This window comes from Dendropsophus ebraccatus, chromosome 3 (assembly GCF_027789765.1).
Source record: "Dendropsophus ebraccatus isolate aDenEbr1 chromosome 3, aDenEbr1.pat, whole genome shotgun sequence".
Classification (NCBI taxonomy): Eukaryota; Metazoa; Chordata; class Amphibia; order Anura; family Hylidae; genus Dendropsophus; species Dendropsophus ebraccatus.
Window position 1 is genome coordinate 20,635,857 of NC_091456.1, and position 27,844 is coordinate 20,663,700.

Below are 27,844 nucleotides of genomic sequence, written 5' to 3' on the forward strand. Positions count from 1 at the left end.
CTAGTATGTAACCCGGATCCTTTAACCCACCCGCAGCCCACGGCCAAAGCATACATTACCTGCTCGGCGCCGCGGCTGCATGTGAGGCTCCCGGCTCCCGTCGGTCCCCATCAGCCAATCAGTGCACGGCTGCACTGTTTCTGCCTGAGGCATAACTGGATGCTAAGTTTTTCAGAAGTCCAACATTTATATCTGGATGCATTATTTTTCACTAGTCATTACCAGTGTCTTTAAAGCAATTGTACCATTAGGTACCTTGCTTAAATTTTTTGTATATGAATGAATTGGTGCCAGCGTGGGGATGCCGGTGCCCACACACAGCGCCGGTCTATTCCTAAGTATCGGCCTGGAATGAAACACTGGGGACGGGCGTGCCCCCAGTGTGACAAAATCCCCTCCCCTCTGTAATGCTGCTACATTAGAATCAATGATACCGCGTCATAGAGGAGAGATTGTCACAGTTTGGGGTCGGTAGGCCCACCCCCGCTGCTTCATGCCTGGCTGGTGCTCGGTAATAGTGCGCAGGAACTGGGCGCCAGTACAAAAAAAGGAACGTGGCACCAGCATCCCTGCGTCGGCATCGATCTATTAATGTATAAAAACTTAAAGCGATGTACCTGATAGTACATTCGCTTTAATTTGGCTCTTTCTTCATAAATTTAAGTCACTCTTTCAGTGGGTATTGGCAGCATCAAGAGTTATACCTTATTGACTGGATAAACGATAACAAGCTGATTGATGGGGGACTGACTGCTTGGACCACCACAAATCTCAAAAAACAAAAATGTCTGCAGAATGAATGGGGGACAGCGCACATTCACAATAAGTGACACATTCATTCTCTATGGGGCTTCTTATTATTGCCATGCTCAGTTCTCATAAATGTTCAGAAGCCCCATATACAGTGACTAGAGCACTGACCATGCCACACTGGGGGGGATTTATGAAGAGTGGCGTACCGTCGGTCTAAAATTAGACTCCGCACGGCTCTTAGTGAATCTGGCCGGCTGTGCGCCTGACCCTGCGTCTGGCATACAAAATCTGTTTCAAGCAGGAGTAGATTTGAATCATGATTATTACGATCATGATAAATAAGATGTGGGAGGAAACCACGGGAGGTACGGCAGCCGTACGCCAGGGAGAAGGGGTGAATATGCGCCTTATCTCTTGCATACGCATCAGCCGTAGCCTTGATAAATGTCCCTGACTGTGTTTCAGGGGCAATTTTCCTTAGTTTTCTGGGTCAGTCAGGGTCCCAGTGGACAGCCCCCAATCGGTCAGCTTTTTATACCCTATCTTGTGGATAGGTGATAACGTTTCATGTTAGAAATCCCTTTAAGGACCCTACCCTGCACTGTAAGCAAGTGCATATCTGCTAGATTGGCGCTCTCTTACTGAACCTACTACACGGCTCAGGAATCGTGCAGCAGGGCTGCACTGACATCGTTAGCGATGTCCCTGCAGCCCTTGCTGTAATGAGCCGTTGGTCCTGTACCTCCTATTACACGTAGCGATGCGTGGCTGGCGACCGATGATTTTAAAACATGTTTAAAGACCGCAATCAGTTGATGATCGGCTCCTCAGCTGATCACCGTCTTTATTGCATGGGGCAATATCTACCTGATTGTGCAGATAATCGCTCTGTGTACTAGGGCCTGTATCTGTGTACAGTCATACAATGACCGGAGTGCAGTGGGTAACTTTATGTTTACTCTGTAAAAATGTCTTCAGCCCCTTAGCTGACCCATGGTAGCCACAAGCTTATATTCATCCCAAAATCACAAACCCAGTGATAACACTGTACAAAAATCCACAAAACATAAATAAGCTAAAAATATAAAGCGCTGCGGCCAAGTTTTAGATCTGACAAATCTTTCAAAAGCAATCCAGATTGTAAGTTTTACCTGAGTTATTTTCTCTATTGTGCCTGGAAGCATAATTTACTTGGCTTCCCACTCAAACTAGAGGTTAGCTTCAAACCTATACTTTGTAATTCTAAGCTGTCTTTATTCTTTCTTGTTATTCATTTTAGATACATAAAAACAGCTTGCGGGGGGAGGGGGACGGCAAAGGAAAAACATTTCACATTTAATGCTGCTCATGTATCACTAGTCACTTCCTTTTGGTTTGTCCAATGAGAGTGTCAGGATTTATAACCATGTACATTCTATACTTTTAGCCCTACCCTGCAGGACCAGCTATATGTAATTTAACATGAATGTGCCTAAGGAACTTATTATGTTTTTTTTTTCTATTTTGTCACTGATTTCTCTTAAAGGGGTATTCCGCTCAAACATAATTTTTCATATGTTGCTGTCCATGGTAAGACTAACAATTCCATTCCATTAGGCATTAGGTTATGTTCACACTACGTATGTTTTGTATAAATCACGGCCGTTGTTGCAATTTGCAACAACAGCCGTGATTTATACAAAACACACATTCTATTGGAAATGAATGGAATCCCGGCTGGAGTGTATACACATAGTATACACTCCTGCAAGGACTCCATCCGGCCACATGTCAGTTTTCTGCAGCGGCTGCAGAAAACCTGTCAGTTCACACAATGGAGTGTGCGGCTCGGGTGAATTCGGCAGAAATTAAGATCATCTGGCTGGTTCTGCAGTCCCAGCCGTGTCACAGAACGGCCGGTGTTATAAGTAGTGTTTTAACCTGGCCTTACAAAGTTTCTACAAAGTTGCAGATAGGGACTTCTGACATCAGCTGTTTTGGAAGGGAGGAGGGGAAGACAGAGAGAAAAGCTCAAACACTGTTGTTTGTGTCTTCAGCGGAAATCAGCAGCTCAGAACTGGTGGAAGGAGACTGAATAGATAATAACAAGTAAGGAATGAATTCTTAGTCTCGTCTCACCATGGGCAGCAACATATTAAAAGTTATGTTTGAGTGGAACCCCCCTTTTTTGGGGGCACATAAAAACGCAGGACTTTTCTACACCGCAAAAAACTTAGAGTTGACAAAACATAGTCAAGTAACATCCTTAGTAGGGAAATCTGCCTAATATTGTCAGTTTAAAAGTAACTGAGAGCAACTTTACAAGAATGGCAGACATATCACACCGGGGGTATCACATGTAGAAAATATTTTTACTATGAAGAATTCAGGCAAAGTTAATATTTATTATTTGTCCAGGAATGTATGCTTGTAAAACAAAAACAGCCGTTTAGTTTAAGGGATTATCCAGAAATAAACATAGCTACTGTCTTGAAAAAGCAGCACCACCCCTGTCCCCAGGTTGCGTGTGGTATTACAATTTAGTTATTTAGCTTCGGTGGAACTGAGACGCAAAACACCCAACTGAGCACAAGAGCGATGCTGCTTCTGTAAGATAGGGGCCATATTTTTCCAGGGGTACTATGAGTATTGTTTAGAAGGATTACCTGGAGATTTATTTAACCCTATGCTTTGTTGATAGAAATACATGTATCAAAATCTTATTTGTATATTCTATTAAAACATTTATCATTGCGCATAGCGACTTGGATATGTTTTGATATATTTTTCCATTATATAAATTGTACTAGACAGTCTACAGATGGGCCAAATTCATCAACCTTATCCACTGCGATAAATCAGGCGCATTTGAAGTCTGTCAAAGTTTTGCACAGTCTGTCTAAAGTTGCCCGTACACCATCCGGATGGGGAGGGTTAAGTCACAGCCAGAGTTATCTCTTCCAGAACAAAGGGGTCGGGCAATGATTTTCCGTCATTCCCAACCCCGATCTCCACTAACATCAAATGTCATTGGACGGTCAGAAGAAACCCCACAAATCCTCCAGACTTTCCACTAATGTGATAAAGAATTGCTTGTTTTAGATCTTCAACGTTTGATCTCTTTGATCATTGAGGGGTAAGCCAGGGCCAAAACTGTTTTATTGCAGCTTACCCCTCCACAGAAAAAACATGAGCGTTTGGCAGGGCAGTGTATATGGGCAGTTTGGGAAAGATAATTGTCAGCCATGCCAATGTTCAGCCAACAGTTATTAAATAATTGTACACAGCTTGTAATGTCCCAACATTATGTGTAACTACTTCCACGTAGTGGATACCTAATTGCCTGGGTATCGTCACTATATAGGGGGCCATGGAGTAAAAGGGGGACTGCACAGAGGGCCATCTACTGAAGGGCGACTACAAAAGGAACCATATACTAAAGGGGGGACTACACAGGAGGGCATTTACTAAAGGGGGACTACACAGGGGGCCATATATTAAAGTGGGACTACACAGGGGGTCATGTACTAAAGGGGAACTACACAGGGGTCATCTACTATAGGGGGGACGCACAGAGGGCACACTGATGAGAGCGAGCTTGTCGCTGTAGGGTCCCGCGTCAGTGCGCCTGTGCACCCACGGGGTGGGCGGACAGCCTGGGGCCCAGGATATATTTAATCCGCCTTGCCAGTAAGTTTGTTACTATGTTGTTCCCTTCTCCCTCTTCTTTTGATATAAAGAAAACAGTGTATATTGGCTATGACAGAATTACTTTACTTGATGCCATTATTGTAGGTGAGTTCTGAGGCATTTTTGATGTTTTTTTCCACTGAAAAGTTTATTGTCTTAATAATGTTCTGCTCCAAATGTCTTCCCAGCTTTTCATTTAAATCAGTATATTGCAATTCTCCTGGCTTGAGTTATAAACCCAAAGGAAGCAAAGTTTCATTGCCTGGATGTTTTCAGTACACAGAATCATTTCATTCTAGCCTCAGTCTTATGAGGGATGAAGCCTTGTTTATGCTGTTCTGTGACAGAATGCAATGAAATATCACTTGTTATTTGTCAGCGCTAGTCCTTACCTGTACTCTTGAAAGTTTCACTTGTTCATAGGCAGCATAACCAAAGTGAACAGAAATATGTAGGTGTGTATTAGTACATACCATGTCTCTCTGAAAATGAGACAGGGTCCTAAAAAAAAGGGCTAGGACTTATTTTTGGAGAAACACAGCATGCCCACCCCATATGGTAGTTAGCTGCCATACTGTATGTCTCATTGTTAGGCTCCTATACTGTAAGTTCTCCTATAGTCAGGCCTCCATACTGTATGCCCCCTCCCCCTTTTGTAGTTCTTCCCTCATATTGTATACATCTTTCCACTGCAGGTTGTCCCCATACTGTATACCTCCCTCCCCCTTGCAGGTAGTCCCCATACTGTATACCTCCCTCCCCCCTGCAGGTAGTCTCTATACTGCATATATCCCTCCCCCCCCGCAGGTAGTCTCCATACTGTATACGTCACCCCTCTGTAGTTCTTCCCCCGTACAGTATACCTTCCCCCTGCAGGTAGTCCCCATACTGTATCACTCACCCCTCTGTAGTTGGCCACGTACCCTCCATCAACCCATATTCAATGTCCCCTATTGTGCATCTTCTTACCCCTCCTGCCTCCCCTGCAGTTTGTGTTGTGCAGGTGGGGGCGGAGCATAACAAGTCTGGCCCTTATTGGTTGATGCTCAGCCACCCAGTGTCAGGGATCTGGTCAGCTGACTATAACTAGGGCTTATATTTAGGGTAGGGCTTACTGTATATTGCAAGCCTCCTTCAAAAACTCTACAAAATGAAGCTAGAGCTTATTTTCTGGGTAGGTCTTATTATCGGAGAAACACTGTAGTTCCAGATTTGCACTTTCACATTCTGAGGTTTGTTCTGCTATTGTAATTTCAGTTTATTTTCATGATTATATACGTCCTGTTCAGCATGCAAGCAGTTCATTGCCACTAAGTTTATATGTATGGGCCTTTATGTTGATGTGGTGCCTGTGGACTTGATGGAATGGGGAGGAGAAATGAATAAATATACGGAGCATAAAAATAAGCATCAGTTACCCTCTTTTGTTAAGCTATTACGGATTGTATAGAAACATCTGTAAATTGTATAATTATCTGACAGCAGTCATATGTCATTGATTATGGCAGGTACTATGAGCTCCATCTTTAATTTTTTTCTTCACAGCATAGAAATACAGTAAACGCCTCAAAAAGCTCTGAGCCACCAATGTTCTTACAGTGGGAGACTCCAAGTGTCTTAGGCCTTGATCACATGTTCAGTAACTTTTTACTGTTATTACTTCTGCCATCAGTGTCTGCAATCTGAAAAAAAAAAAATTCATCCATAGTGCATCAGTAATTTTTATTTTTTTTTGCAGATCCGCAAATATTAGGAAGGTGATAGTTACATGAAGGTGATACGAAGGTCATATTTTTTGTGCATGTTACGGATGTAACATCCGTAATGTCCGCAAACAGTGCGGATTCCATAGACTTCTATTGGCTAGCTGTTCCGCACTTACAGTCCGCACTAGGACACGGCATAAATTTTTTTTACGTAATCAATTTCAAATCCCTAGAACTATGGATAGTGTGAACAGCCCAATAGAAATCATTGGGTTCTAAATTTGTCCATAATTGTAGATCCTCAACTATGGACAAATTTATGGAACATGTGAATAAGGTTTTAGAGGGAGCAATAGGTGTCATTAAATGCCATACCAAGCAATACAATTTATGGCAATGCACGGCTGAGGCCACGTCCTCCAGATGTCACTGAATACATAGGTAAAATAATTGACACTATTAGAATGGGAAGGTGTATATAGAAAAATATAGGGGGACATTTATCAATGTTACAATAGGGGCGTACGCCAGGGGAAAGACGCGGATTGGCCTCTTCTCCCTGGTGTTAGCCTGGCGTATCCCCTGCATGATGTACGCCGGCTCGCAAATCCAAATCTACACTTGCTGGAAGCAGGTGTAGATTTGATACACCGGTGTGCGCCTCTTAGTGATTTTGGCTGGGGAAAAGGGGCAGGGCCTAATTTAAGACTGGCATACGAGTACGCCGGTCTTGATAAATTCCCCCCATAGAGTTAAAACAAAGCTAAAGTTTAAGCTAATGCGTAGACCATATGTAGACACATTAGGTCTTCTTTCAAGATGCAAAATCTACTGTCAGGTCTTATTCATCTTGAAAACTTTTTTACTGAAATGAGAGATTGATGAAGGGAGTTGTAGCAATGGACCATGGTGTAATATCTATTGCTATGAGTGGGTAGGAAGGGACATCAATATATAGATACAAAGTGTACATAATATGCCAGATCTGTATTATTGACATTTTGATTTGATTTGATCAGCATGTAATTGGATTATTTTTATCAAATACTGTTGATGGAATATACCGTATACTCTGCTATTCTTAAAGGAGTTATCCAGCTCTACAAAAACATGGCCACTTTTCCCCCTCTTGTCTCCAGATTGGGTGGGGTTTAAACTCTGTTCCATTGAAGTAAATGGAGCTTAATTGCAAACCGCACCTGAACTGGAGACAAGAGAGGGGGAAAAGTGGCCATGTTTTTGTAGTGCTGGATAACCCCTTTAATTTAAATATTTGGGGATCGTGTTACTTTTTGGACATGGAACTGATTATCTTAAGTTCTTATAGCACATGACCCAGGGTTAAAAAAGACACATATAGTGGTATATTTGTATATTGTATGTGTAATACTGGAATGTTAATAGTGGGAGTTCAGGAAGATTTTCGATGAGTAGTATTCCTGGTAAAACTGATACAATGGCCCAGATTTACCAATGTGTCTGCACCAGAATTCTGTCCAAAAAGTGTCGTATGGGGCTATTTTTTCACTTCACTTATTATATGTTTTAGGCACTTTAGAGACACTTTTCAGTTGAGTCCAAAAAAAGGGGTAGTCTTGGTAAAAGGAGGAGTGACCTCAGTCGGGAAATTGTGAGACAAAAATTGTACCAAAACCTGTTTTGGTAATCTGGGGTTGTTACCTAAGTCAGGCATCTGTGCGTCAAAATCGTTCGTAGTCCGGCGTACTTCAAGCATAGTAATATTTTGTCAAAACTTAGTGCAGACAGGCATCAGATGCAACAACTTTTTTAAAAAGCTTGTACTACATTGATAGCTCTGGCACTCTTGAAGGCTGTCTAGTCTAAATTTGCGTGTAGTTTTAGTACACCCGGGGCATTGTGTTATTCCTAATGCTTTGCCTGAGGGGGTGGAGCATGACACATGGAACCTCTAGTGTTCTTGGATCTCTCTGTCATTCAGTGCCCCTTCAGGCTCAGCACTCAATATAGTTTTTCAGTTTTTCATGGAATGTTCCTTTAAGGAATTGTCTGGATGTATAGATTTAGGCTCAATATACTCAGATTCTTTCTTTGCTAAGTTGAAAGAATTGGAATATAATGAGCATATTTGACTCTTAGAAACATGTTATCGCCATATGTCTCCTATTTATAATATGCTGTGTAGGCTGTGTTTCCACATATGCGCTCCAAACACAGTGGAAACCATAGACCCATCTCTCCGCCAATAGCCCTGCATTATTGCTAGAATTACATGGAAACCCAGCCTTAGATGGACTTAGTCTTGTTAGTGTTACATTAGCTTGGATTGGTAAAAATTTGCTGGTAGCACATGTGACATCTGATATTAATAAAAGTAATTGTCTTATCTATTAATGTCAATGTCAATAAGGTCTTTCTGTGTAGTCAGTTGTGCTTGATGTATTTAAAGCGAATGTACCACTTTGTGTTTTCTACGTGAACCAACCGGCGCTGTCATAGCCCAGTTCCCGCACATAGCGCTAGTCTATTCCCAAGGCCCGACACGGAGTACTGGAGGCGGGCCTACCGCCCCCCAGTGTGATGATTCTAATGGAGCCATGTCACTGAGGGGAGGGGGTGTCGTCACACTGGGGGCCAGCAGGCCTGCCCCCAGTGCTTCATGCCCGGTTGGTGCACAGGAATAGACCGGCACCGGTCTGTTTATGTAAAAAACACAAAGCGATTTACCTAGTTGTACAATCACTTTAATATAATGTCATATGATAAAGACTATGTAGTCTTTAAGGAGAAAGGTCATATAAAATTGCTGTTTAAGGCTATTTGAGGGTCAGTGATTATATCTGTTCTTTTGCTTCAGGTTCATTTTGGTGGCCAAGAAAAAGGGACGAGAGTACTGTCACGGTAAGAGCACTTTTTGTTTTATTACCGAAACATTGCAATCTGGAAGTGAAATGTGATGATGGTTACATAAATCCATCATAAATCCATCCCAGTTCTGCTACTAAGCAGAGATTTTAGAAGCAGGATTTTTCTCGTTGCATGCCCAGTAAGCTTAAAGGAAGTGTTCCATGTTCTCACCTATTTTTTTAAACACATCTCCCCCATTCTATAACGTTTTCCCTACTTGAAAAAATAGCACATTCTATATTATCATGTGGGTAAAAGGGATGCTAGCTCTCCTTAGGGTGCCTTCACACATACCGTATCGCTGCGTATTTATCGCACAAAACTCGCACGAAACTTGCATGAAACTCGCACGAAAGTAGCCGCGTTTTTTGTGGTGTTAAACTCCCCTGTGAAAATCAAAACTCGCATGTAAAAATCGCACCAAACATGCATCAAAATTGCACCAAACACGCAGTGAGAATACACATACATTGACTTTATAGCAATCAGTATTACTGTGGATTTATGTGTGAGAAACTCTCAGCGATAAATTCGCAGCGATACGATACGTGTGAAGGCACCCTAAGGGTCAGTTCAGACGTACAGACTCGCAGCGTAAATCTGGCTGCGAGTCTGTCAGGTCCTGGCAGTTCACTGTCACAACATACACACAGCGGTCGGAACGACCGCTGCGTGTATGTAATTCTGCCGGCCCCTTAACCCTTTCGGCTCCTGCTCGCTGTGTCTGTTTACATTACCTGTCCTCTCTGCACGGGGTTCCGGCGTACTGCTCTCACGCCCCAGCCAATCGTTGGCTGCGGCAGGGCAACACACTGATTGGCCGGGCGGGAGAGCAGTACGCCGGGACCCCGTGCAGCGAGGAGAGGTAATGTATACAGACACAGCAGGCGGCGGGAGCCTAAGGGGTTAAGGGGCCGGAAGAATTACAGTGTGACAGTGAACTGCCAGGACCTGACAGACTCACAGCGAGATTTACGCTGCGAGTCTGTACGTCTGAACTGACCCTTAAGGAGAGTCCGTCATAAAAACATGTGAAGACTTAAAGGCCATTGCTGCTCCACTGGAAATTCTAGGAAGAAAAGATGTGCAAAATTGCTCTCACACCACTTAGGCAAAGGGGTGTGCCTTCAAGTCAGTATTTCACTCTATCTAGGAGACTGAGACCATTGACCAGGGATGTATGCCAAGCCAAACAATCTCTCCAAAATGAAAGACTGCTCATCTGCAGACAGCTGTTTTAGGGTTGTTGCCCCTCTTCAGTGCAGAGCAGGGTGTTGGCTGAATCACAGATTACCCCGTCAAATAGTGACGTGCCTAGAAAATCTTCATGTACGTGACAAACATAAGAAAAACATTACCCAGAATCACGTTAAAATTTTACTTTAATTAATCTAATATTAAATTCAGTTAAAGGGGTTATCCAGTGCTACAAAAACATGGACACTTTCTTTCAGAGACAACACGACTCTTGTCTCCAGCTCAGGTGCGGTTTGCAATCAAGCTCCATTCACTTCAATTGAACTGAGCAGCAAAACCCGCCCAAGCTGGAGACAAGAGTGGGACTGTCTCTGGAATAAAGTGGCCATGTTTTTGTAGCGCTGGATAACCCCTTTAAGGTGCTATATAACTTTGGCACAAAAAAAAGCTCCTGATTATAGGATAGGCAGCATTTAGTCCAGTCTCTATAACTAGATAGTTACAAAATCCGATCTTGCAAACGAAGCAAATGATATATTTAGATGAGAGGCAAATCTTAAATAATCAGTCAATCTCTACGCGTTTCACCCACGTATCCACGTGGGATCCTCAGGAGATTTTATATACTAGAAAAAAGATGTTTTCATGGGTTATAATAGAATCTTTCACACAGAGACTATGTGTGGAAATAGAACACAGGACAAAGCGGGTTTCCGTGTACACATAGTATGTCGTCTATTGAGCATGGCCCACAATAAGCACTTGTATCATCACGCTCAATGATGAAAGCACCATGGTACTATGGTAATTGTATCCTTTAGTATATTGTGATACTATAGTAATGGTGATATCTTACAGTACAAAGACCACACCTGTCCAGTTTATGGGGGTGTGACAAAAGGAACAAGACCGGGTTGCTGTGCAAATATACTGAATCCAAAATCATATGTGACCTACGATACACACAAATGGTGACGCTTGCAATCTGCACCTATAGATATTTGTGCCATATACCACTTAGCATCCTATAAAGTAATTGGATTTCTGTGGCAGGAAAAGAAGCAGTGCTGCTTGATACAATCAGTACAGTGTTCTATAGATATATCACAGTCATTCATTTCACAGCCATAAAGTCATGGCTGATATGTAGTATAAGATGCGATCACAAAATAAGCAACTAGGCTTGTCGCACATGGAACGACTCACAATCTTCCATGTGCGTGCCAGAGTGATGGTGAAGATTCTGGTTGGCTGAACCATGTCGATAGGCCGCTCACTAGTCAGCCAACAACCTGCTCTGTCTGAAGAGGGACAACAACTCCAAAACAGCTGTCTGCATCCCCCTCCTTTTTGTTCCCCCTTGTTCCTTCCCATATCTTTTTTTCTCCCCGCTCATCCCCCCCACTCACCGATCATCTATAGTTTTTATATCTCACTGATACTATTGCTCGTTTCACGAGTTGTGTTTTGATTTTACTCAAGTTATACAAACTAAATGATGTGTTACACTTAGTTATTGTACCTTTCTAGTTTATGTGAACCGTTCACGTCATGCTTATTGACTCATTTTGATGCCTTGTTACTGGATTTATTAGCTATATTTTACTGTTACCTTAACCTTTGAAATAAAGAGATTTGATAAAAAAAAAAAAAAAAAACAGCTGTCAGCAGATGGACAGTCTTTCCTTTTGGAGAGATTGTTTGGCTTGGCATACCATACCAAGGCACTCCATAGGCACTCCAGCAGTCTTATGCAGTACTGTACAGAATGGGAGATGGCGGTGCACTGACTACTACTACTGTACTGTATAAGCACTCCAGCAATTTAATACAGTACTGTACAGGATGGGAGATAGCGGTGCACTGACTGTACTACTACTGTACTGTATATGCACTCCAGCAATCTTATACAGTACTGTACAGGATGGGAGATGATGGTGCACTGACTGTACTACTACTGCACTGTATATGCACTCCAGCAATCTTATACAGTACTGTACAGGATGGGAGATAGCGGTGCACTGACTGTACTACTACTGTACTGTATATGCACTCCAGCAATCTTATACAGTACTGTACAGGATGGGAGATGATGGTGCACTGACTGTACTACTACTGCACTGTATATGCACTCCAGCAGTCTTATACAGTACTGTACAGGATGGGAGATGATGGTGTACTGACTGTACTACTGTACTGTATATGCACTCCAGCAATCTTATACAATACTGTACTGTGTGTGAAGCCTCACCAGTGCCAAACTCACCAGGTACAACCCACCATCCAAGCTCGCAAAAACGTTTGAATACTGAGCAAAGTTTAAATTCCGAACATTACTTCCTGGTAAATTTTTGTTAAAATACCAAAAAGTTTGAACTTTGATTTGTTTAAATACCGAGTTGTTACTGTAGAATTGAAGTAAACTTTCCTTGAAAATATAGTTTGAGCTATTTGAGTTCAGAGCAGAACCACTGTACCGCTGTAATTAAATGAACACATATAACATTTATTGATCACAGGACTAGAATGTGACACGAAGGAGCATGTAACCGAGCGCCACCCACTATCTCTGGGAGGAGAATTTATCAAGAGGTGTTAACCCCACCCAGCCTCTGCAGAATAATTTTTTACTCATATAGAAACCCTTTAATTTCTTCTTTGTATGGGTGAAAAAAAAACAAAAAAACATTTTATTATTATATTATAATATTTTTGTATGCAAATACCTAACTATTTTAAAAAGTTATAGGCTGAAAGATCTTGTTTCGTACAGTTACCAATCGGAGATAGCTAATTTAGCCCTCTATATGCAGTTGCATTGGCTCAAGCTGTCATGGAAGGCTTCATAGCTTGTGAGCATTGTGCCCGTTGAGCTGAAATATGCAGAACTGCAGCTCTGAAAGTCCACAGTGCTAAGAATTCATAAAAATGACTATGCTTATGCATATGTATCCTAACATTCTCAGTGTCATGGATTTCTAGACTGTATGATATGGGAAGAGTTCAGAATCCCTGCCGATTCCATTTTTTTGCGAGAAATCTTTTGTTTGTGTTTGAGTTATTCATCTTTATTGTGTTTAATGGGATTTCTTAAGATATTTTACGTTTCAAAAAGTGTGCATTGTGCCAGTGATCTGCTGCAATGTGTATGCATTGTGTATGCTGCCACCCCATCATATCTGCAAAAAGTGTGTAAAGGCCGTTCATTGACCATACAGGATTATTTATTTCCCTGTGCTAAAGCCCCAGTGGTCAGCTGACAAATAAACAAACGCTGTTCCTTGGCTGATTTTGTGCGGCCCTAAAAATCATTGTTTATCTACAACTATTCTCCCCATGTAAATGGATGTGCTGCTGACCTTAATGAAAATACGAACGAACGCAGAAGAAACCCAGTGATAGTTTGTGTAGCCCTTTTATATGAGACGATTATCGTTCAGGAGCGTTGCAAGAAAAGATCCTGCGGCCCATAATCATACCATGTAAAAGTGACAGCGAACAGCTAGGGCCCAGTAAAATACTTGATCCTTAGCTGATCGTCTGTTTAGAACATGTTTCAAAATTTATCGCCATCGGCCACACATCTTCCAGGGTATGTGTTGCCGGTAGCGATAAAGTCAAACTTACAACACGTATATGCAGTACATACTTACCTTGTGTGCTGCTGCTGTAATCCAGCATCCTGTCTTTCGGCTCTTCTCTCCAGCTGCTTCATCATCAGGCTGTTTCTCTTCTCCAAAATGATTGACATCTGGGGGACTTAAGGGCCTGAAAATACACCAGGACAGGAAAGCCTGAGAAGAGGATGCCGAATCACAGCAGCAGCGCTCTAGGTAAGTATGTACTGCTGTTTCATCTGGAAACTGACAGCACGGATATATGTATATTTGTGCTGTCAGTTTCCATGGCTGCACGAACAATACTTAAATCGCTTGTGCAGCCCAGCCACATGTTTTCTTGTGCCGTGCACAGGCACTGCAAACTAGCGCCAATCTTGCTAATGTAAAAAGGCCCTTACTCCCAATAATTGAGCCAGGTGAAGGATCCTTTTTTATGACCGTTGATTGACTTGTTCTTAGTTGATCAGTGGATTTTATTGGGTAGCCCTCTGCCCACGGACGCTAAGGGTGCATTTACACAGAGAAATTTATCTCACTATGTTAGAAAATTATTAGATAAAATCATTCTTATGAATTCAGATGGGGGTAATTCTACCTGGGCTTCTCTAGTACTTAAATGACTTCTCCGACACAGTCAATAGTCGATTAAAGTGCCGAGTAAAGATTTATTGAAAAGGCTCCTCCCCCCTGTTAATAACTTCGCTATCGTTGAAGAGTAATGGTAGGGACAGAATAATACAAGACAATTACCGATGGTCCTTTCTGCAATTTGTATTTTGTAAGATTCTGGTTCATGACTGAAATACTAAAGTGGAGCTGCCCTGTTCCATATTCCCCTTGCCTTCTTTATCCCTCAGGAATAATTTATAGATTGACCCTTAGTTATGTTATATAACCTAGCATTTAGGAATCTACAAATGTTTTTTTTTTTAGCATTTTTAAATAAACCATGTGGGAGATTTATCAAACTGGTTTAAAGTAGAATTGTCTTAGTTGCCCCTAGCAACCAATCAGATTCCGCTTTTCATTCCTCACAGATTCTTTGAAAAACTAAAGGTGGAATCTGATTAGTTGGTAGAGTTTACTAAGACAGTTCTACTTTACACCAGTTTGATAAATCTCCCCGCTGTGAGTTTCTATAATTTCTGTGTATTTTGGGTGTGTGTTTTAATTTTACTTGTAAAAAGCGAACTCTAGCAAACCTGCAAAAAAAGAGTTTTGCAAAGTGTTTCTCATTGACCTCTTCATGCATGATGTTGAAGCCTTCTGGTTCCATGAAGCTCCAGTCTGGGTGCTCTGTGTTGGTGCTGGCAATGTTTTCCTTCCTACATTTCCCGGTAGTCTTTGCAGCATGTGCTCAGCCTGTTCATTGGGCCTGTACGTTGATGTTGTCACACAGGGGACTGGCTTCCACCTAACACTAAAGGCCCTATTACACTAAATGGTTATCGGCCGTATTTAGCCAATATCGGCCATTAAGGCCGATAATCGTTGGGTGTAATAGAAGACATGAACATGTTGAAAGACAAATGACGGGGATAGCAACGATCTGCTGCCGTCGCTCTGTGGAATAGGAGCTCTGCTATCTTCTATGGGCTGCCCGGCCGATCTAGCGATCACCCAAACATTATTCTTATCATTATTCTTATCATTATTCTGCAAAACAATAATATTATAAACTGTTAAGTCATAACATATTCAGGGCTACTAGGTGAAGAAAAAAGTAAAAAAAATAAAATAAATAAAATGGTTTGAAAATATATATTAAAATTTATATTTATATTTATATATATATATATATATATATATATATATACACACACACACACACACACAGTGGTATCTTGGTTAAAGAGTAACTTGGTTTAAGAGCGTTTTGGTTTAAGAGCTCACAGTTTTTCAAAATTGTGACTTGGTGTAAGAGCATTGCTTTGGTTTAAGAGCTCCCTGTACTGGGTGGGAGGTGGAGCATGGAGGGGCATGGTCTGCACAGGATGGTCTTCAGTACTGTACTCTGACCCAGGAAGTCTCCCTCACCTTCCAAATAATAGCAGATCCACTTAAGGCTGGGGCTTGCATCAGGGGACAGGACTGTGGAGGTAATCTCTTCATAGCTGTAACCCCTCTCTCCCCGGACAGAGAGCACTGCATGTATGTGCCCACATCTGCCCTGCTCATTCCTTCATGCTCCCTGCAGTCTCTGTCCGCCCTTGTGTTTCCCATCCTCTCCATTACTGTACAGTAACTTATAATATCACATATTCTGCTGTTTATGAATGTTTGTTTCATTTGTTTTACATGTTATTCAGAATAACAAATCATTATTTCGGGGTGTGGAACCAATTGTCTGCATATCAGTCATTTCTTATGGGAAAATTTGCTTTGGTTCAAGAGTGGATTTGAATTACAAGCACGGACCTGGAACAAATTATGCTCATAATCCAAGGCACCACTGTATATTTATATATATGTATATATAAAAATTGGAAATAAATAAAAGTAAATTCTGTGTATCTCACATGGTGAACGGCATTAGAGAAAATACCCAATACTAAAATTTTTGATTAACCACCTTACTTGCCAAAAAACATGGGTCAAAACTGCGATTCCCATCTTGCTTGGATAGCCAAATCTTTAGCTTTCACTGTCTAGACATGATAGGAATTGTAGTTTTGTGACATCTGGAGGGCTGGGGGTTAAAAGGAAACTCTCAGCAGATTAGAAGTATCTAACTCGCCGACATCTCCCTATAGCACAGGGTGCTGATCCTTGATGCCATTTCCATGTTATTAGGAGTTTAATCCCAATGCAAATAAGATGTTTTGGTGCACTGGGGGCGGGACTACCACCCTCCAGTGCACTGATCTGCTCTGGGTGCCCCGCCCCTTCTAATGAATATTAGCACAGCAGGCCGGCCCGGGGTAGCTCTGTCCCTAGTGCACCAATATGACTTATTATATGACTTATTAGCATAGGGATTTAACTCCTAATATCACAGGAATGATGCCGAGGATGAAGCTAAGAAACTTGCCTTTATCCTCAGTGCCTTGTGTTTTTTAGGGACCCTAACCTGCCAATAGTTACTTGTTAATCATTGGTCAGCCTCTTTAAGTGGTGGTTGGCTTTGCCTCCATGTTTTCTTTATTTGTATGAGGCTTTCTTTAAGCTTTTTTTTAATAGATTGTGATGTTAGTTACGTGCCATGATAAAGGCCTTTCTACATAAATACACAATAATTTGCTAATGTGGTAAGAAGAGAAGTGAAAATAAACTCTGTATTTGCATTAGTCTTATGATCTCTCGTGTGCTGAGCTTCTTTTGGTTAATTCTTGATAATCTTGTGTCATTTACATAGTGACCTAAATATCCAGTCCACATTTTACAACTGGCTAGTACTGTAAGAGATCCAAGTTGATCTCGCAGGATGAGTATGATTCATCTCAAATGCTTGTCTTTTCAGGGATTTTAAACTCATTTACTTCCTGAGGATGGATGATAATCTTTTCCAATCTTGTCATCTGTGTCTATTGTAGTGTGGTAGAGTTGAATAGTCTGAAATTCGTTCATCAGTAGATGGTGAATGGAATATTTCGCCTTACTTGTTCTTATGCCTTTTCACACGCTTCATCTACCACTCCTCAAAAGCTTTCTAATACAGAATACAGGCTATCACACTGACCCTGATTTATATACTGTATCTAAAAGCAATATAAATTAGTATTTGGAGTAATTCAGATGCTTATTGGCATATATTTTGGATGTGATATTGAAAATCTTCCTTCTTATGTTCCTTTATATCTGCTCAGCCTGTGTTATTATTGCGACTTGCACTTTGGGCCACGGCCACGGCCACACTCAGGCCTCTGACTCCGGTCTCTTCTTTTGTTAGTGGTGCTGTGTCCCGGGTTTCACTGTGCAGGTGCACTCACGGGCCTGGTCCCCAGCTTTGTTATTTACCTCCTCTTGTTCCCTGCTCTGTTCTTTCCAGCTGGTGCATTCGTCCATCCCAGTTTTGTAGGGTGTGCGCACGCTGGTTCTGTTAAAGGGCCAGCGCACTGATAATTGGATGCGGGTCCCTGACCTCAGCTATTTAATAAGCCTCTTCCTCTTGTCCCCTGCCAGATCTTTAGTGCCTTCGGCCTTTTCCTGCCGCCTGCCCTAACCTTCTTTCCAGACTAGGAGTTTGTCTTATATTTCTGTTCTACACTACACCTCGGCCACCTCCACAAGCTAGTTATGCCAGGGGTAGTAACCTGGGGGTCGTCTGCCACAGCAAGCCCATCCTTGAAGACCAGCGACCCATTAGACTCCGCTCCCTGGTGTCATTACAGTTTTGTCCATAGTTTGCAATATGAGCTTCCACATGTGGCTAGCTGTGCATAATGATTGCCAGCAGTAGTAGTAAGTGAAGAGACCTATAGATGTGACCTATATCCAACCCTCACTATCTATGGCAGGCATGGACATCTTAGATACCAGTCAATAACAATTTTTTGTTTTCATCTCCTGAATCAGCCTTGAGTGTTAATGGGCTACAGATCTGCACGGCGGTTACCAATTTATTTATTTTTTTACTTGCCAATATCTGCCGCATTGCAGTAGTAGATGTAATTATATAAGTGTGACTTTTACATGGGGTTTTGGATTCCACAGCAAAACCATAAAAACTATGGATGAAATCAAATTCAGATGGGCTGAATGTGTACTGGGAAGAGGGAAGAGCGCAGAAGCTGTGTTTATCTCCCTTCCTTTCCCTGCTACTGTATCTCTAACACTGAGAGAGAAGAAAGTCTACCTAATGGCTTTATCTTAACTTTGCCATTTTGGCGGCTAAATGCTAGGACATTTTTAATGAAGACTATAAAGTTGTGTCTTGCATTCAGAAAACAATTGTACAATAAATAAATAAAAATCAGTTCAAAGGTGTCTATAGGCATCTGGAGATGTTGGATGAAGCCCTGTATTTAATGTTTCTAGGACTCTCTAAGGCTGGATCCACTTTCTTAAGCTGCCAGCAGGCAAATACCAAGCGTTCAGGTTCGGACAAACATTGCTGAACCTGAACTTTGGGCCAGTTCACTCATTACTAATTAGAGCCCATCCACATTTTATTGTGCCTATACAATGCTGGTATACATGGATCACCTGTCAAAAAAGTATGCTGATATACTCCTAGCAGACCCATTGCTTTTAAAAGACCAAACGTAGTCAACTAGTGATTATGGGGGACATTTATGAAGGTCCCACCTGAAGGCCTACGCCAGGGAGAAGGCCCAGACTCGCCCCTTCTCCCTGGACTACGCCTGCTGTTTGACCCGATGGGGGAGCTTGTGGGGGGAATGGGCGTGTCAAGGCTATTCGGTTGGGGAAAAGGGGTGGGGCCTAAGTTTATATATGCTGTCCGCTTAGCACGTTAATTGAACATAGTCACTAGTAGATTACTTTAGATCCATTAAACTCAATACAGAAGGGGGTATACCCTGGCATATATGGGTATAACTTATTTACAGGTTGCTGACGTATAGTGATGATGTATGGGCAAAAAAGACTTATTAATGGGTCCTTACAGTGACAATTGTGGTTATTCATGCAATTGTGATATGTTTAGTTAGCAGCCATAGTCTGTACCGTGGAACACAGACATATAGACAGTAATTGTGCCAGCATATGGTGCCTATGGGAGGAATTATATTCTGTTCTAGAAAATGCCTCGTAGCATGCAATAAAAAAATCAAAAGTACACAGATACAGTGTGTACTTTAACTGTGCTCAGCCAATCGCAGCTGAGAAGCTGATGACGCAGCAGAGGGCGGCCGGCACAAGGGACGGTCGGAGCGGTTCGGCCAGCCACCCGAAGATTACATCATTGGTGCAAGATGGCGGATGGGGGTCGACACGGATCAGGTGAGTAAAGAGCACTACACTTCCGAGTCTAGCGTCGGTGGGGGAAACACTGGAAAGGGGGCCATATACTAACATAACACATTACAAAGTTGTATAACTTTGTAATGTGTGTTATTTAGTGAATAATTGTTTAGCGCCGCACTACCCCTTTAAGTGGCCTTATAAGTCAGTGTAAGGACAAGGGAAAAACCAAGGCCAGGTATCCATCCACAGACAACCGTTCTGTGACACGTAGTGTGAACCCTGGTATACTCTGTTATACCTAGTGTGAAATTGGCCTAAGGCTGGATTTACATGCAATGTTTTTTTGAAGATAAGAAATATAATCCAATCGCCATGCTGATTGCAGATAACTACAATTACCCTAATGGAAGCAACACATTCTGATTGAACGCAAACGTTTCCCATAACATTGATTACAGTTGGACATTGGGAAAACGGTTATTACCGTATTGGCCTTTTCTAAGGACATTTGTTGCTCCCATTTGGGGCAGCGAGGACAGATTTTACCTACTTAAAGATTAGTTTTATTCGAGACAGCAGCAATTATAATCGGAGATCAAAGTTTTCCATTCAGCAATCATGGCGGGCAGAATCATGGCGTGTAAATGTGACCTAATCTAATTCATTCCACATCTATTAAGTTCAGGTTAAGTGCACAAACAGCGTCCACAGACAAGTGCGTCTCATGCATTCATCTATTCTGTAGATATCAGACAGAGTTTAAAAAAAAGGTTTAAATCCTTCTGTTATTGTGTCTTGTAATAGCACATCACTCATAAGCACTGAAGCATTAGCACTGCTTTTACTGGATTGCTGAAAGCCCCCATATGCCCTCTCTCCCCGTCCTGCCCTTGTTGCTTGTGTATTGAAGGTAATTGGGTCAGCCATTGGAGATCAGACAGCTAATGTCAAGCAGTCTCCTGTCTGGCTGTCTTATATATTTACGAACGCCATTATTATAGATAGATGCTAGAAATAGCCCGTCTCGCTATTAAATATGCGCTTTAGCGACATCTGCTCGTGATTGTATCATAATTTCTATGACTTCTCCATATATTTTTTGATAGACTACATTACAGATGTGGAAATTATCACTAAAGGGACAAAGGCCTGTGCCAGACTGGAGCTGTATTTTTTTTCTTTTTAGCGCAGGAACATTGCAAATGCCATAAAATGACAGATGTCAGTATGTCCTATGGCTGAATTAGTTTAAGCTAGCTTTTAATTTTATGATGGAAGCCAGAAATACTGGCACAGAGAAACGTAAACTGGTGAAAGGTTCTGTTAGAAGCATTAAGCAGTACAAAAAAAGGAAAAATAGGGAGTTATAATTAGAAACGTAAAATATGAAAAGGCATAGACCTATGAAAGAAGCAAAGTAAAAACATCAACATTTAACTTTAAAAAAATAAAAATAAACAAAACACTAAAACAACAACTTATAAAAAGTACATAACAAAAATATATGTATACCATTGGTATTAGTGGTTTTTATTAGAGATGAGTGCAACATGAGCCTGTTTGCAGTTTAAATTAATTATTTTTTTTTTTAGTTCTCATGCTGTAAAACAAAGCTATACTTGTATCCAGGCCCAGTCTTCTGAAGGCTTCTATACAACAGCTATACTTACTTGTATCCAAGTCCATTCTCCTGAAGGCTGCTATATAACAGCTATACTTACTTGCATCCAGGTCCAGTCTCCTGAAGGCAGCTATATAACAGCTATACTTACTTGTATCCAGGTCTGGTCTTCTGAAGCTTTTCTGTCTTGTGCTGGTTAAAAACGCCCCCAAAAATTTCATATAAAGCCAAGCGACAAACCCTCACCATGCTGTGTTTTGAAAAAACTGCCACAGAAACCAAAACAAAACAAAAAAACGCCAGAAAGGTGAGAAAAACACTGGGGGAAAAAAAGCCAAGTAAGTATGGCATTTCATAAAATTCCATTGACCTACAGCTAACACTTGGCTGCGGGCGTTTTTGCTAAATTTAAAGCGACTTTGTACCCACAATCTGACCCCCCCAAACCGCTTGTACCTTTGGATAGCTGCTTTTAATCCAAGATCTGTCCTGGTGATGCAGTTAATGTCCTAAAAAACAACAGCTCCGTACTCAATGGCCGTGGCCTAGATTGTGTATGCATTAGGCTGGCACAACCTCTCTGGCCCTCCTCCCCACCCTCCTCATCATTAGGAATGCTCCAGGCAGATTATCTCCTATTCCCCACCTGTGTCAGCACGACACATGGGCTGGATTGTTAAGGCACCTGTGCAATGTTCAGACAGGAGAAAATGTTCCAATGGCATTCCTAATGATGAAGAGGATGGGAAGGAGGAACGGAGGGGTGGTGCAAAGTTAGGGCACAGATATTCTAATCCACGCCCGTTGGGCACGAAGCTGCAAGTTTAAAAGTGTTTTTTTAGGACAACAACTGCATCACCTGCCAAACGGACCCCAGGACAGATCTTGGATTAAAAGCAGCTATCCAAAAGGTATAAGTGGTTTGGGGGGATCAGATTGTGGGTACAGAGTCATTTTAAGGGTGCAAACACACAGGACATTTATGCAGCGAGTTTCTCGCTGCGTAAACGCAGTGAAACTCGCTGCATATCCCGTCCCTGTGTAGTGAATGGCAGGCAAAATCGCAGAAGGGATGAACATCCCTGCTGCGAGTTTGTCTGCAGCCCACCCTTTTAACCCCCCAGCCGCCGGAGCGTATACCTTACCTGATCCGGGCTCCGGCGGTTCCCAGTGTCTTCAGCAAGCTGGAGCGGGGACCAGGTAAAGTATATGCTCCAGCAGCCGCCCGTAGCCTCCTCAACACATCCTGCAGCCCCAGCAGCCCCGATCATCCCCTCGCCCGCCCGGCAGCCCTGATCGCCGATCGGGGCTGCCGGGGGGGCGATCGGGCGCCCGTGGGGACGATCGGGGCTGCCGGGGCTGCAGGATGTGTTAAGGAGGCTGCGGGCAGTGGCTGGCTGGCATATACTTTACCTGGTCCCCGCTCCGGCTTGCTGAAGACACCGGGAACCGCCGGAGTCGGGATCAGGTAAAGTTACGCTCCGGCGGCCGGGGTGTTAAAAGGGCGGGCTGCAGACAAACTCGCAGCAGGGATGTTCATCCCTGCTGCAATTTTGCCTGCCATTGACTACACAGAGACGGGATATGCAGCGAGTTTCACTGCGTTTACGCAGCGAGAAACTCACTGCATATACGTCCTGTGTGTTTGCACCCTAAAGTCTGTGTGAAACCAGCCTAAGCTCTGAAGATGTGTAAGGCATAGGATACAAAGTGGATGTCTCCAGTACTTATCAGCTGCTGTATATCATGCAGGGAGTGGCGCTCTCTGCTGCCACCTCTGTCCGTATCAGGAACTGTCCAGAGCAGCAGCAAATCCCCATAAAAAACCTCTTCTGCTCTCCAGACTGGAAAGAATATACCACTTTCTACAGGAGATACAGCAGCTGATAAGTACTGGAAGACTTAAGATTTTTTAATAGAAGTAAATTACAAATCTCTGGCTGCAGTTGATTTGAAAGCAATTTATTTTTTTTGTGAACAGCCTTTCAACAATATTAAAATATCTTTTTGATTTTTATTTTCATTTAAAAAAAAAAATAAAACTCTTTTTAATTTTCTTTTTAAATTTAATACAGGTGGATTTTTTCATTGATCAGCACAATTCTTTGAACATTAACTTCAAATACCAATATTCTATCATCCGGTAATACTCACAAACGCCTATTAAACTGCGGTCGCCTTGTACACATTTACCAGACATGATATTCTGTAGCCGCGTAAACAGCTCATCGAGCTCCTGATTTACTGTGCAATTAAGGCCGAACCCCACAGGAAGCCATAATAAGTAAAGCCGCCCAAGAAAGACAGTCCTATATTTGCATATAAAAGCCGCCATTATTGACACGGTATCATATTTATTGCAGATTCTCGGATTCCGTCGTCATAGCAACAGTTCAGTAGTCAGAATTTTTTTTTTTCTGCTTTCAAAGTTATGCTAATGGGACCCGTTTCTTAGGGATCATAATCAGGGATTTTCAGACAGTAAACAATCATGCAAGTCCTTCAGTCTTTACTAAATGGTTCTAGTTGCCATTTAATTTCCTTTTCACCAAAAATACATATAAGGCAAAAAGTGCCCCCCCCCCCGCCCGGCATCCTCACTTGCACAAGATCAAATTATGTTTACACGCATTTGGCAGCATTTAGTTCGCTTTTTCACGCCGTTTAAAAAACTTCCTGACGAAGCAAAGATTCCGATCTGGCAGAACATGTGAAGGGAATAGCCAACGAGAGAAATATTTCCTTCTCTCATTTTAAAGGAACGGTTCATTTTCTGCAGGAAATGCCAGCGGAGTGTTGTTCAGAGGCAGGAGATGGAATGCCAGCGGGGCCTCATGCCGCACCTAGCAGTTTCTGAATACCTTGAAATGGAGCAAAATACAAAACGCATTGAAATTCTTTCATTCCAGGTAGTTGAAATATTCATTTGTTCTTACAGAATGTAGAGGGAGCAGATAGTGTTTACCGAGGCTGAAATAACTTTTATGCTTAAAGCCTATATTTGTATGCGACACTGTAGCACCTCCGAGTCTCCATCTCAATAGCCACATGGCGCATTCTATCTTGGTCCTGCACTTGTATTCTTCATCTTGGTTGAAGCCACATGATCTGTTCCTGCTGCAGTTCAATTTCTGATAACAGTACTGAAGGCTTGTGGAGCTATTGACCAGGGAGGCTCTACCAATGCAACCTGTAGGATGCGGTGGGACCTACAAGATAGGAAAATGGAGTAGCTCTGTATTTTCTTCTTACTCTTGAAAGTTTGCATCAGATGGCCATAGATGTGAGGAGTAACAGTACTATCTACAACAATTTTACAGTTGGCTCCAGTTCTTTTTTAAGTGTACCTTGACACGTACCGGATCCACAGCGGAATTCACGTTGCTAGTTTGCAACAAAATCCGCTGCAGATCCATGTACTATGAAGGTCTACGAGGGTTACATATCTGCAGCGGAATTTTCATTCTACTGCGGATATGTAAGCCGGCCCCTTTAACCCCCTGCCGCCCTCAGCCCCGGCCCGAAGCATACATTACCTGCTTGGCGCCGCGGCTGTGTGAGGCTCCCAGCTCCCCTCGTTCCCTATCATCCAATCAGTGCACGGCAGCAGTTAAAGGAGAAGTCCGGCCAAAATTATTTTTTTATATGTTATTACTTATGGAAAGTTATACAATTTTCTAATGTACATTAATTATGGGAAATGCTCATATACTGCTATTTCCCTTAATTTAGTGTATCAGGAAGTGTTAGAATTATCTCTGAAGCAGTGACGTCACGACGAAAGGTGTAATTCCTACGGAGTGTCCAGCAGGGGGCGCTCTCTATATAGAAGTCAATGAGTACCATTGACTTATATATAGTGCGCCCCTGCTGGACACTCCATAGGAATTACAGTGTATGTAATGTAATGTTATGTACTGTACTTTTGTGACTTCATGAATACATTTATGGAATACTTTGGGGAGCAAGTCTCCTTGCTCCCCAAAGTATCCCATAAATGTATTCAATGAATAAATTTGCTGGGCACCGAGCAGGGAGGGAGAGAGGTGCTATCTACCTCCCCCCTCCCTCCCTGCTCGGTGCTGGGAACATATACAAAGTACTACTCCCCCATTATCTGCAGATAATGGGGGAGCAGTACCTTTTGCTATCCCTATCACCGCCCGCGCCGCCGCCACTGCCGCTCACACAGGGGCTGCTTTTCATGCTCCCGCCGCTCCCCCTCCTCCTCCCGGCATCAAACTTACTATCGCGCCGCTGATTCCCCGACGTCCGCGCCGCTCCTCACTATCCGGCTGGCCGCTGACTCCCGCCTGCTCGTTCGCCCGCTCCGTTCCTCACAATATCTGGCCGCCGCTCTCTGGTCTTGCATGCCGGCCGCATCAGCCCGCCCCCACCCCGGCCGGGAGCATGGGGCTTCCTGGTGTCCCCGGCCGGGGTGGGGGCGGGCTGACGCGGCCGGCATGCAAGAGCAGAGAGCGGCGCCCAGATAGTGTGAGGAACGGGCGAGCGGGTGGGTAGTGAGGAGCGGTGCGGGCGGCGGGGAATTAGCGGCGCGATAGTAAGTTTGAAGCCGGGAGGAGGAGGGGGAGCAGCGGGGGGCATGAAAAGCAGCCCCTGTGTGAGCGGCGGTGGCGGTGGCGCGGGCGGTGATAGGGATAGCACAGGTACTACTCCCCCATTATCTGCAGATAATGGGGAGTAGTACTTTGTATATGTTCCCAGCACCGAGCAGGGAGGGGGGAGGTAGATGGCACCTCTCTCCCTCCCTGCTCGGTGCCCAGCAAATGTATTCATTGAATACATTTATGGGATACTTTGGGGAGCAAGGACACTTGCTCCCCAAAGTATTCCATAAATGTATTCATGAAGTCACAAAAGTAAAGTGCATAACATTACATTACATACACTGTAATTTCTATGGAGTGTCCAGCAGGGGCGCACTATATATAGAAGTCAATGGTACTCATTGACTTATATATATAGAGCGCCCCCTGCTTGACACTCCATAGGAATTAAACCTTTCGTCGTGACGTCACTGCTTCAGAGAGAATTCTAACACTTCCTGATACACTAAATTAAGGGAAATAGCAGTATATGAGCATTTTCCATAATTAATGTACATTAGAAAATTGTATAACTTTCCATAAGTAATAACATATAAAAAAATAATTTTGGCCGGACTTCTCGGGCCGGCTTACATATCCGCAGTGGAATGAAAATTTTGCTGCAGATATGTAATCCCCTTGGACCTTCACATTACCAGGATCAGCTGCAAATTTTGCTGCAAATCCGCAGTGTGAAATCCACTGCGGATCCGGTATGTGTGAAGCTACCCTAAAGGAGAACTGTTAGTCAGAGTAATCTTTGCTCCAGTAGGAGCACTGCCATGTCGTTCGGCCCACCAGCTCCATTGATTATTATACGATTTGTTTGATTCCTGAGATCTCCTCTGCTTTGTACTTATGCACATATCTGGTTTAGTGCTCTGGAGGCGAGCCCAGCACCCCCAGTGCACTGATATCTCCTTCCCTCAGTGACATGTCACCTGTAGGCTATGTTCAGAGGTATGTATCGACACGACCACTGTCTTACATGTTCACCCAGCCAATACTGCAGTATCGGTTGGATAAACATAATTTGGATTGCAGACACATTTGGGTGTGCCTACAGTCCAAATTACCATTGACCTCAATACAATGTACGGCCATGAGCACGGCCATACATTGCGAGAAAAGACTTTGAACAACGGCCATTGTTCACAGTCTGCTGGCTGGAAATAATTGACAAGTCAATTATTTCTACGGCCATAGGGGAACAGCGGTTGTTGTGCAATACATTGTTGGCCGCTGCCACTGTTCCTTATAGGATTCTACACAGTGCATCCTTTTTTTTACAGGAACAGCCATTGTTTAAATCGCTAACAACGATCGTTCTTGTAAAAAAAAAATACGTTGTGCGAAGATAACCTTAGAGACATATCGGTCGCCGGCCTGACGCTTCACGGAGGGGAGGAGATATTGGTGCACTTGGGGCGCTGGGTAGTGCAGCAAACCGGAGGAGAACAGGTGGCGATAGGAGGAACGGACGGCACCATTACAATATGCTATGTGGCGGCCATCAGGTGATATGGAGATCTCATTTGAGTAGTTATATCAGTAAATTTGTTTTAATATAATATAGAAGCATAGCAATTCCCTTCATAGCAACCATGTCTGTTTCCCTATCAGTACCCAGATGGCTTTAAGGGTATATTCACATATATTTTCTACTGTAGTTGAATAATAGGGTTATGCTGCTGGTTACAATTACACTGAAGAAAGTGTTTCCTGTTTCTGTGGAGTCACAGCAGGTATCACATGCTTTCTGATGATACCAAACCTTCGACTGACACGTGGTACTGTCTGAGGCTCTACTGCTTCTTTGGAGTGTCTGATTTGATGACTTTGAAGAAAACAAAAGTGGCATTCGAATCCTCTAGAACAGTGATTTTCAACCTTTTTTGAGCCGCGGCACACTTCTTA

General features: G+C 42.9%; 1 protein-coding gene across 3 annotated transcripts in view; it reads left to right on the forward strand.

The window, feature by feature from the left end:
- The window catches only part of ARVCF (ARVCF delta catenin family member), a 543,287-nt gene that overhangs the window by 83,841 nt on the left and 431,602 nt on the right, over positions 1–27,844 (forward strand). For all 3 annotated transcript variants that reach the window (XM_069961072.1, XM_069961073.1, XM_069961074.1), the window contains one exon: positions 8,965–9,008. The gene's annotated coding sequence lies outside the window, so the exon portion shown is untranslated. The remainder of the gene's footprint in view (positions 1–8,964; positions 9,009–27,844) is intronic.